We start from the raw sequence: 12,447 nt of genomic DNA on the forward strand, positions 1-12,447 counted from the left end.
GACATGATGGCGTGGACCTGTAATCCCAGGTACACAGAAGACACAGGTGGGACAATTGTGGACTGTTGTCTGTCCTATGTAACAGTATAAGACCAGGCCATCTGGTGCATATAAAAAGTCTCTCAAAAATACCCAGTACAATCCAGGTACCTGTGGCTTGTGGTTATAGCCCTAGATAATTAGGATTGTAGTTCGGAGCTATTAGAGGCAGATAAATCTGTGAAACCCTTATCTTCAATAACTACCAAAAAGTCAGAACAAGATGTGTAGTTCAAGTGGAAGAGTGTCAGCAGTGTGCAAAAAAAAAGGTTGAGGCCCAGTGTGCAAGCTGTGATACTGCCACAAAGCAAACAAAACAAAATAAAATGTCCAACACAAAAGGAGGCAAGAGGGCTGGATCAACTAATAGGTCACTGGCCAAACAAATGCCAGTCTCTGAGTTCAAATTACGTTATAAAATTAGAAATGAGCTGGATACTCATGCCTCACACCTGTAATCCTAGCTACTCAGGAGGCTGAGATCTGAGGATCTCAGTTCAAATCAACCCAGGCAGGAAAGTGTGAGATTCTTATCTCCAAGTAACCACTAGAAAACCAGAAGTGGCAGCATAGATCAAAGTGGTAGAGTGCTAACCTTGAGCAGAAATGCTTAGAGACATAGTCCAGGCCTCAAGTTCAAGCCCCACAGCCGGAAATGCATACACACACACACACACACACACACACACACACACACACACACAGACATATAAAAACAAAACTGGAATATTTGAGTGTGACAAGTTTAGAGATATGTGTTATCAGCTACAAACATGCAGATTTCATGTTCTTTTATTTTAAAAAAAGAACAAAAGGCAAATGTGGTTTGGATATGGGGTTATCCCAAAGGCTCGTATAAAAATATTGGTTCTCAGTGTAGGAATGTTCATTATGCTTTGAGTTATAAGTGCTCTGACCTCATCACCTGATGGATTCAGGATTTGATGGTTTTACTGAGAGGGGATAGAAATTAGGAGGTAAGGCACGGTTAGAAAAAGCAAGTTTGGGGGAGGACATACTTTTGAAGGACACATCTTTTCCACAGCTGCTTCTGTTTTTCTGCTTCCTGTCCACCATGACATAATCAGCCACCCCTTTCACCTGTGTGATTTTCTGCCTCAGCATAGGCCAAAGCAATGAAGTCAACCAACCAAAAATTGGAGACTCTGAAACCATGATCCAATGTAAGTCTTTCTTCCATCTGAATTATTTCTCTGAGGAATATGTCCCACCTATGACAAACTGACATTTGTTGAAATGGTAATTTTTAAAATTAAGGCATTGAATAAAATATTAAAATGAACTTCTTCTATGTACTTTTATTTGTGTCTGTGTGCTCATCCTGAGGCTTGAACTCAGGGTCTAGGCACTGTCCCTGAGTTTTGTGCTCAAGGCTAGCACTCTACCACTTGAACCAAAGCTCTACTTCCATCTTTTTGGTGGTTAACTGGAGATAAGAGTCTCATGGATTTTCTTACCTTGGCTGGTTTCAAACTACAGATCTCAGATGTCAGCTTCCTGAGTAGCTAGGATTAGAGATGTGAGCCACCAGTGCCTAACCTCTAAGTATTTTTTAAAAAATATTTATTGTGATTAAGTGATTACATAAATTTTACAAAGTTCACAGTATTGTGAGATAGTGATAAAGTTACAAACATAGTAAGCTTCATAAGGAAAATTGTCATTATTGTGGTCTGTAAAGTTTGTGAATTCTGAGCTTTGATAGTACAGCTCTTTCTTCCATATCAGGTGATATGTACCTTTCTTTCTTTTTGCTTAGTGTTAGCTGTTCCCTCTTTCCCTCTCTTTCCCTCCCTCCCAACGCTGCCCTTGAGTTGCTTAGTTTGTTTTCATCAATGTCCAGTGCAGCTGATGGGCCCCTCTGCTGTATGTTTTCCCCTGTTTCCCTCTGATTCTGTGTCCTTCTCCTAGCTTCCCTCAGATGTATGCAGATATACCATATATGTGATCAACAGCATGGGGTCATTTAGTAATGATACGACAAGATGAGTGGAGGTCCTTTGTTTCTCGAGTACTGTTTCCTTTGTCATATCTCCTTACATTTTGTATTTAACATCCACATCTCAGGGAGACCATGGGCCATTTGTCTCTTTGCTCTTGGCTTACCTCACTCAAAATGACTTTTTTTCTAGTTCCATCCATTTTCCTGAGAATGCCATTATTTTGTCCTTTCTAATGGCTGCATAATATTTCATTGTATATAGGTACCACAATTTTTGGGTCCATTCATCTGTAGTGGGGCATCTGGGTTGTTTCCATATCTTGGCTATTGTGAACAGTGCTGCAATGAATATATGCATGTGTCCTTGTGTCCTGGTTCCTGTTGCTAGATGCATAGAAGTGGTATGGCTGGGTCATAGGGGAGGTCTATATTTAGCTTTCTGAGGTATCTCCAGACTGCTTTCCAAAGTGGTTGTATTAATGTACATTCCCACCAGCAGCGCAATAAGGTTCCTCTTTCTCTGCATCCCCTCCAGCATTTGTCCTTGGCTGAATTTAGGATTTGGGCCATTCTGACTGGGGTAAGTTGGTATTTCAGGGTTGTTTTTATTTGCATTTCCTTTACAGCCAGGAATGATGAACATTTCCTCATGTGTTTCTTTTCCATTTTTATCTCTTCTTCTGAAAAGTCTCTCTTTAGTTCCCTTGCCCTGCCCATTTAATAATTGGTGTGTTAGGTTTGGGAGGGATTAGTTTCTTGAGTTCCCTGTATATAATGGATAGTAAGCCGTCGTCTGATATATTCCTGGTAAATATTTTTTTCCCAATTAGTTGGTCTAAGTACTTTTGGTAAATATTTTTTCCCAATTAGTTGGTCTAAGTACTTTTTAAAATATGCCTACTGGAAAATTGGAAGTGATTGTGTTTTGGGTTGTACTATCTTGACTATTAGCAATGCTACCTTCAACGGAGCTGTGAGGCCTGTTTGCCTCAAGCAGAGTGGACAAACAGGACCTGTGCAGAGCATTCCTCACCACCACCACCACCACCCCCCCCACACACATCCTCAGCCTTCTCCTCTTATCTTCTCCATCTTCTTTTTGATGAGGTTTGGCATGTCAAGAGAAGCTTCAAGCTTGCCTAGGTTTGGCAGAGGCTTTTCATCAGTTCTCCCCTCTCTTCACTCAGCAAGACTCTACAGTTATTCAGGATGCAATGAGCTCCAATAAAAGACTCTCACGTCTAGATTCTGCTGGTTTGCGATGTTGTAACTTGAAACTTTTTGAAGAAATTTCCTTAAAGATTGGGGCATGCTGCATTCTGCCTCTTTACCCTTCCTCCTACTGGAATATGGATATGAGACTAGAGTTTTAGCAGCCTTTCTGACAGTTTCCCTGGACCACAGAGGCAATTTGGTCTTCACTCAATAAAAATTACAAAACTATTTAAAGGAATTAACATAGAAAGGTATATCATATTCATGGATTAGCAGACAATATTGCTAAATTATCTCTGCTGTCTAGTTATCTGGCTCAAAGAAATTCCTATCAAAATTCCAAGGCCTTTTTTGTCAGATAAAGGAAAATCCATTTTCTATATATATTCACATTTCATTACTACTATATATAAAACATAATTTCTTTAGCTTTAATGAGGCTTGAAGATGCAAGTAACAGTAACAAGGTGCAGGTTTTAGTGCAGATTTTCTGATCTTATGTTCTTGATGAGCCATTTATGAATGCCTTCACCCACATAAAACCAGATTAAAAATGTCTTTTAGTAATCTTATTTTTTAGACAAGCATAACTATGATTATGTCATAGCATTTTGCTAAATTTGCTAAACACATGAGGTAAAAACTTCTAAAGTTCTTACATTATCAGCTATTTTCTTATAGTTGGGTAACACCTTAAAATTTTAACCAAAATAAAATTTCATACTTTCAGTCCTAAAAAGGTAGTTGGTATATGAGGTAAATGAAATAATAAAACTAGCTAGAATAATAAACCTACTCATGTTCTCATTCAGTTACATTGAGAAATAATGATAAACATGTAGAAGAATTTTATGTTTGTTTTTATATTATTTTAGCCTAGAAATTCTTGCCCACATTGATAGATCATATGACATCAGCCACCATACCAAGCTACTAGAATAGTCATATCCATAGTCTTGGTCACACAGATTTGGGCAACGCTACTATGATCTGTCAGTTCATTAGCCACATTGACCAAATCATTGTTGTAGCTTCTCCTATATGTGAGGCTCACAGATGAAAAGCCAGCTACAGCAAACCAAGGCTACCTCACATGTGTGTCAAAGCCATCAATATCTAGATTATTTTCACTTACACCATACAGCAGAGAAACACTAATGTTACCTGTGGTTGTTAGTGTTTCACCAACACACTTTATAAAGTGGAACATTCTTTTATGGTCTGAGCTCTTTACACACCTGGGCACAGAAGCTCATCAGAGCATTCTCACCTGTAAGGCACCCAGATAGGAGTTGTTTTTCTTACATTTTCTACCTCAGAAGCCTGAGGCGAGATTTAAACTCCTGCAAAGGGTCCAGTTGGGATCATTCAGGGGCCTGCATGGCCACCTAGGGCCAAGAGACAAGAGCTGGGCATCCCACCCCACACAGTGGTTGAAGACCTGGATGAAAATTGCTCAGCAGCTGGCTAGCTTTTGGCCACGAGGCTGCCCATGTGTCCACAGAGGACCTCCCCCACCCAGGAACTTCACATACACACACACACATACACACACTATGTCCCTGTGGAGACCAAAACCTTGTTTGGGGAACTAAGTACCAAGTACTAAGTCAGGGTAGTACTAAGGTTTGATCTCTGAGCTTCTGCTTGTTAGGCAGGTTGTCTACCACTTGGGCCACACATCCATCTCTGTGTTAATTTAGTTATTTTTCAGGAAGGGTCAAGTTTTTGCCCAGGCTTGCCTCAGACCCTAATCTTACCATCTATGACCTCCCTCCCATGTATCACAGGTGAAACACTCCACCCCTAGCTACACCAGAGGCTCAAGCAGAAGTTAAAACAGGAGTGATCATGCTTTATTTAGTAAGGAATCAGTCGTTAAGAATGGGAAGAATGCCCTAAATAACTACTCACTGCCAGTAGCTCAAGTCTTTCAGTGCAAATATGTGGTGTCTCTGAAAAGAGCCTTTGGGTTTCAGTGGTGAGGGCATACCAGATGGTTCACTTAATCTCAGTGAACCTGAGCAGGGCTTTGGTGGCCTGGTTCACAGCGAGCTTGCTGATGTTCCCGGGCAGCAGAAGGAGTACAGCTATCTGGATATCTCTGGTAGATATGGTCGATGGTTGGTGGTGTGAGCCAGATGTCTGGCCTCACTAGCGATGCGTTCAAACACGTCCTTTACAAAGGAATCCATGGTGTACATCATCTCCTGGGAAAGTTTGAGCCTATGGTGAACCTTGTTCAGCGATGGAGGAAAATACTTGGCAAAGCTTTCATGGCAGCAGCAGCGGTGGTGGTGGTGGCGATGATGACACTTCACTTTCTTCCACTGGGCAATCATGTCAGTGTTCTCCAAATACATCTGGAAGTTTTCAGTCGTTCTGAATGGCATGCAGTGACAACTTCTGAGCATGCCTGATGCTTAAATAGGCCACTTTGAGGCCTGATTGGAATTCCATGCATGTTAGGGAGCCTATTAAAAAGCCTCACATGGTGTGGTGTGTACTATGACTCAGTGTGATAAGATAGTAATTCTGCTTGTTCTTCTTAACAACAGGTTGACCAATCACAATCGCTCTTGCCATCTGGTACCCCAGAATCCAGTTGCCTCCACTAGTGAAACTTATGAAGAGATTCCAGAAAGCCAAATGTCTGGTTACCACATTTACTGATATCACATGGATAATGTTTTTAAAATATATTAGATATTTATGTGTACAAAGTCCTAACTGGCTCCTAGACATAAAAGATGTTGAGTAATATAAGTGCATGATCCCTCAGGCATGGGTTGTCTTGCTATTTCAAACTACAATTCACAGAACTCCTGGGAATCAGAAGACATGGTGGCCCAGCTTCTCTTTTAAGTTCCCAACAAACCCTCTTTTATCAGAAAAGGAGAAATTCCAAAACTAGAATCTTCAAAAAGAAATGACAAAGACCTGTATAACAAATTTCAACACTGATATAGATTAAAGATGTATTCTAAGGGTAGTCCCTTGCCTGGTGCATTACTATATAAAGCTGTGGGAAAACCTCACAATGTAAAGAATTCATTATAATACATACAAAGGGTTTTTTCCTAAATATAATCATGCAAGTAAATAACATAAATGCACCCAAAAGCAGAACTTCTGAAATTGGATATTAAATAAAACACTGTAATTCCTGCCTTAACCAGTTTTCTAGCCAGGGATGGGGTACCTGTCTATGATCCCAGGAGGAAATAGATGCATCAGGGTCTGAGGCCAGCCTGAGAAAAAACTTGAGTCCCTTGCTGAAAAATAAAGCAAAAAAAAAAAAAAAAAAAAAAAGGCTGGCAGCATGGCTCAAGTGATAACTTGCCTAGCAATAGACGACAACGCAGAGCTACTTTTGCAAACTGTCATGGGTTCTAATGTGTTACCTGTTAAATAGCTGAAGAAAAGTTTATCCTGTCTATAAAATTTACAAAGAAAAGAAACAGATAAATAGTCCCGATCATATTGGGATTTTTTTCCTTTTTATTTATGAAAGCATAATGAAAACAACTGTGAATTAACAATGCTGAATAGAATTGTGGAAAGTTGCTTTATGAATAAGGATTTTAAATCCAACTTGAAATATTAGCAAGAAATTTCTCCACAAACGTAGTTTCACTCCTATGAGAAAATTGTGTCCTAGACGTTTATCCAAGAGCCACCTTGTGGACACAGAGTGCCAATACAGGAATGGGTGGAGGGCAGTAGCTTCAGTGAGGGAAGATTTGCTGCCAGAGGCCAGAACCGGTTTGCTAAGTGGAGTCAAACCTCTCCACCCGGGAGTCCATTTCTCAGCCGACCGGCAGTTTCTCCCCAGGTGCTAGTGGCTCATGCCTGTATTCCTCACTAATCAGGAGGCTGAGATATGAGGATCGCAGTTCAAAGCCAGCCCAGGCAGGAAAGTCCTTGAGACTCATCTCCAATAAACCTCTAGAAAACCGGAAGTGGCGCTGTGGCTCAAGTGGTAGAGCACTAGCCTTGAGCTGAAGACCTGAGGGACAGCGCCCAGGCCCAGAGTTCAAGCCCCACAACTCCCCGCCCCGTCTCCCCCCCCCCCCCCCCCCCACACACACACATTAGCTCTCCCGGGCACTGGTGGTACACGCTTGGAATACTAGCTATTCAGGAGGCTGAGATCTGAGCATTGCAGTTCAGTTTCCCAGCCCATACCATCCTCTGTGGAAAGAGTCCTCACAGTCGCCAAGCGATGCTGTCACGTTTCCATAGTAACCCGATTCACGGTCTGGCTTCGCCCTGGCTATTTTTTTTCTCTCTTTACCCATTTCCTATGTGCCTCTGTTCTTTCTGGTTTGCATGGGTTTCACCATAGCGCTATTACACATGGAACATTCATGAAAACATGACTGCACTGCCGATTCCATGGCAACCATAAGGGATCCAATGCCTTCCCAGTGTGCACCATTGACAAAGGTCCCACATCTCCTGTGGAGAGCTTTCTCTCCCTGACCTCACATTAGGGGAGGTGGTATTTAGAGATATCTCCCCTCTTATTCGGCCTACACCATTTGTGCACAGAAAGTGGCTTCAAGAAACCCCACAACGTGTCTCCCCATTCTCTGCGTTGTAAGACATTCCTGCACTGAGCCCCGAAGCGAAAGACCTCAGTCTCCCCACTTCCAGGGAGGTTGACCATTCCCAATACTGAGAGTACCCTCAGCACTGTGCTCGTTTGTCTGATGACGTGGCCATTATGATGTCAAGTTTCTATGGCAACTTCTACAGACTGGAAATGCACTTTGCATAGCCCTTCCTTGTGTGCCATACCCTGTCCTGAAAGCAAAATGGCTTCACCCTTCAATCCACCTAATATACATTAGAGAAACTCAGCCTACTACGTGAGCACATTGTTTTAGACCTCAGTTCCTGAAATAACTGTGAGCCTGCTCAAATGACATATTTTATTACCATAGATCAGTAAGTCAGGTGATTATGGGTAGTCTTTTATCTACCACAGATGGATGACTGCATAGAGTGATGTATGTTTCCATGTTCCCTGTCAGAGGATTAAATCACCTCCAAGAGCTTTAAGAAATATCCCTGCTTCTCTGTATATTGATTTAACCCAACAAAGGTTATTTTTATAGACAACACAATTTCTGACAGCAGAGTTATTTTGGGTTCACAACCTAGGCAGACTTCAGCCAGGTGCTGGCACATTTCCCTCTTTCCTCCACACCCACAATTCTCCACCAGGAATGATGTAATCAGTTTAGATGGAGAAGGAGAAACTGCACATCCCAGTCCCTCACACTTCAAAGATCCTAGTTGTAAGTTGCCTTGTAGGTGCACTTACAGTGCTCTTCACTTTGGGAATGAAACATGTAGCTCAGTAGTGTGTCCAGAGCCTATCGATGATGTTTAAATGCTTTGAACATAGAAAACTGTATTCTGGTGGATGTGGGAAATGCTTGCCTAGTGATTGTGATAAATACCTGGAAAACATAAGACAGTGTTAGCACCTGGAAGATAGAGTTTTGATATTTATAAGCTTATATACTCTTGCTTGAGTGCTGTATTAATAGCTTATGCTTTGCTTGTTTTAAAAGACCTCCCCTAAAAAATCATATCTTGGAAAAAAATCATATCTTGGTTTTAGTAAAATAAAATGTTGCATCTGTAACCACAGATTTATTATCCTGTGAAATCAATCATGAATATACTAACATAAAAGGTATGAAAGGAGCTAAACACATAAATTACCTGACATATGTTAAGTATAAACCCCCTGTACATGACCTATATAATAAAAACTTTAGAAAAATTTAAAAAAAACTACTCAGAAAAAGCCAGAAGGGACACTGTGGCTCAAGTGGTGGAGTGCCTACCTTGAGGAAAAAAAATTTCAGGTACAGCTCCAGGCCCTGAGTTCAAGCACCAGAACAACCCCTTCATCAAAAAAATATGACTTTCCTAAACTGACACAAGATAGAAAAGTCTGAATAACCTTATGAAAGAAATTTAAGAAAAAGTTATATTAAACTGTACAACAAAGTTTTGAACTTTAATATTACCAAATTCCTTTCTCAATCTTGTCTCCTTGCCTAGAAATCCATTCTTACTTCTCCAGTAAAGATTCACCCCGTCTGGTCTTAGCCCTACTCAGATATATATATAGAGAGAGATATATCTATAGATAGATAGATAGATATACTGAGTCTTGTTTAAATTCTGGAATCATGACAACTCCATATATAATGTGAAGAGAACAAGTTGGCATAATGTTGAAAGGAGTGACAGTGATCAAGATATATTGTATTCATAGACTGCATTGTTAAATGGAAACTCTTTTGTAGAAGTACCAATAGATAAATTTTTAAAAGAAAAAAAAAGAGAACAAGTTGGCATGTTTTGTGAGACACTTACATCTAAAGGAAGATCACAAGTAAGTTCCCATCTTTTGCTGCACTCCTAAGTCTACAATGAAGATTCTCAGATAAATGTGCTAGCATACTAACCCAGTAGGGCTAAAATATGAAAATCCCAAAGTTTCTTTATTAGAGAGATCTCTGAAACACTTTTTTTATTGTGATTAAGTGATTACATAAATTTCACAGAGTTCACAGTATTGTGAGATAGTGATACTTAAAGTCACAAACATATTCTAACCTTCATGGGCAAATTGTCTTTATTGTAGTCTATAAAGCTTGTGAATTCTATGAGCTTTGACAATGCAGTTATTTCTTCCACATTGGGTGATATGTACATTTCTTTCCTTTTGCTTAGTGTTAGCTGTTCCCTCTTTCCCTGTCATTCCCTCCCTCCCATCGCTGCCCTTGAGTTGCTTAGTCCGTTTTGATCAATGTCCAGTGCAGCTGATGGGTCCCACTGTTGTATGTTTTCCCCTGTTTCTCTCTGTGTCTGTCCTCATCCTGTTTCCCTCTGATGTGCACATATATCCCATATATGTGGTCAGCAGCGTGGGGTCATTTAGTAATGATATGACAAGATAAGTGAAGGTCCTTTGTTTCTTGTCTTATTTAGTTTCTTGTATCTCCTTACGTTTTGGATTTAACAACCACATATCAGGAAGACCATGTGCCATTTGTCTCTGAAACACTTTTTAATGAAGAAAATACAATAATGGTGACACAAATATATAATATACATAATTAGATATTAAAATAAGCAAAGTAAGCTTTATTTAGAGTTACATTAAGAAGTAGTAACATGTGGAAGAAATCATGAGAACCTTAAAAAAATTTTGGATAGTGGTTCCCTCTGGAGCTGAGGCAATCAAAAGTTACTAAAGGGCATCTGGTCTGTAAGGTCTTACTCTATAACCAGAGTAGTGTACATATATACTTAGTAAATTACTATTAACTTTGCCTTTTAAAATGTCTGAAATCTAATATCTGGCTCTATTGATTAATGAGTGTCCAAGATGGATATAGAAAATATGGATATTCATTCAAAAGCCACTATGAACATATTCATAAGCTTCAGGCCCATCATCCATGAGTAAAAGTTTTATCATTGGTATATTATCTCTAATTATCCTGCAAATGTGTGTGTGTTTTCAGTATGGATTTCACCTAACCAGAATGTATTGATTTTCTAGGTGTTAAATCGTAAGTGTGGTAACTGACAGCTACCCTTCTTTAGCTCACAAGGCTGTAGGCCAGGAGTCTGCCAAGGCATGATCTCATTCTCTGCTTAGGGTCTCACAAGGCTGGAGTCAAGGAATCAGTATTGGCTCAGTGAGGTGTCATCATAGACTTTAGGCAAAAGTCTAGTTCCAATACCATTCGTGTTGCCATAGAAATCATTCCTGATGACTCTTGGACTGAAGTCTCCTTTCCCTTGATGTCTGTCATCCAGGAGTGCTCTCAGTGCCTACAGACTATCCAGGTCTCTGCCATGTGCCCTCCCCACCATCTCCCATCTAGCAATGCTGCATTAAATGTTTCATGTGCTTTAAATCTCTGACTTCCTCTCCTCTGAATGCCCAGTGAATATTCTCTGCTTTCAAAGAGTTTATGTTAGATCAACCCAGAAACTCTCCTTTTTGCTGAACAAGAAAACATACAGAAGTGATATCTCATACCATTCCCCAGTTATGCCCATACTCAATGGGGAAGAAATTATTCAAAGATGGGTATCGCTGGACATCATCTGAGGTTCTACCTACATAATAGACTTTTAAAATCAATGGCTCCGGCCTTTAATCCTAGGTAGTCATGAGACTGAGATCTGGATTATGGGCAGAAAAGTATATAAAACCCCTTATCCAGAATAATCATCAAAAAGCAGTGCAGAGAGACAAAAAGCACATCTTTTCTCTGATAGGACTCTAGACACTCACAGTGAAACCAGAAGGGTATACTCTTAGGGGAGTAATATAAAGGTCCAATGCCCATGTGTCTTTTATATTTACATAAATATATATTTATATATAAATATATTTATACATAAGAGCTCCAAAATATGCAAATAAGAGATTCTCTTTTTCATTATTTTGTTGAAGATTCTATCTTCTTTTTGTTATGTTTGGCTTATTGGAGTGCATATCTTTGGGAGAGTTGGGGGAGGCACAGAACTCAAAGGGAAAAGGGTGAAAAAGTACAACAGTGGAGCTCACTGGACACTGATGAAATTCTACAACTCATAAGTAGAGACAGAAGGGAGGGATGGAAAGAGAGTGAAGTGGAAGAGAGTAGAAGACACTATATGAAAGGAAATGAATCATGTCATTGTAATCCACAATAAAAGTAAATAAAGTAATTCTTTTTAAATCAAGAGGACAGAGACAGAGAGAGTGAGCAGGACTGGAGGCATGGATCAAGTGGTAGGGTATCAGCCATGAACAAAAAGCTGAGGAAGCACAAGGTCCTGAGCTCTTCACTCACTTTAAACCCCAGTACTGGGGGGAAAAAACTAGTCAGACTTCTACAATTGCTGAGATTTAATTGAGTTTTCTGAGTTGAAGAATGATAATTCGAAAAGAATACAAAGCAGATTCTTTTGATCCTAGTATATACTGATATCTGTTCATGTTAGCGATACTGGTAACTTTATGTGTGGAAGCCCTCAATGTCTCTGTACATCTGAACTGTCCACCTTTCCATCCAGACTTGCAGAAAGCTTTGTTTGATGGAGGCTTGGCCACCGCCCCTCCCTCCACCTTCCTGCTCATGTCCAAGATACAGTTCTATATTTGGTCACAAGAGGGCGCAAAGAGAGTTTCTACAATG

This window comes from Dipodomys spectabilis, unplaced genomic scaffold (genome assembly GCF_019054845.1).
Source record: "Dipodomys spectabilis isolate Male_0828 unplaced genomic scaffold, ASM1905484v1 ptg000113l, whole genome shotgun sequence".
Taxonomy (NCBI): domain Eukaryota; kingdom Metazoa; phylum Chordata; class Mammalia; order Rodentia; family Heteromyidae; genus Dipodomys; species Dipodomys spectabilis.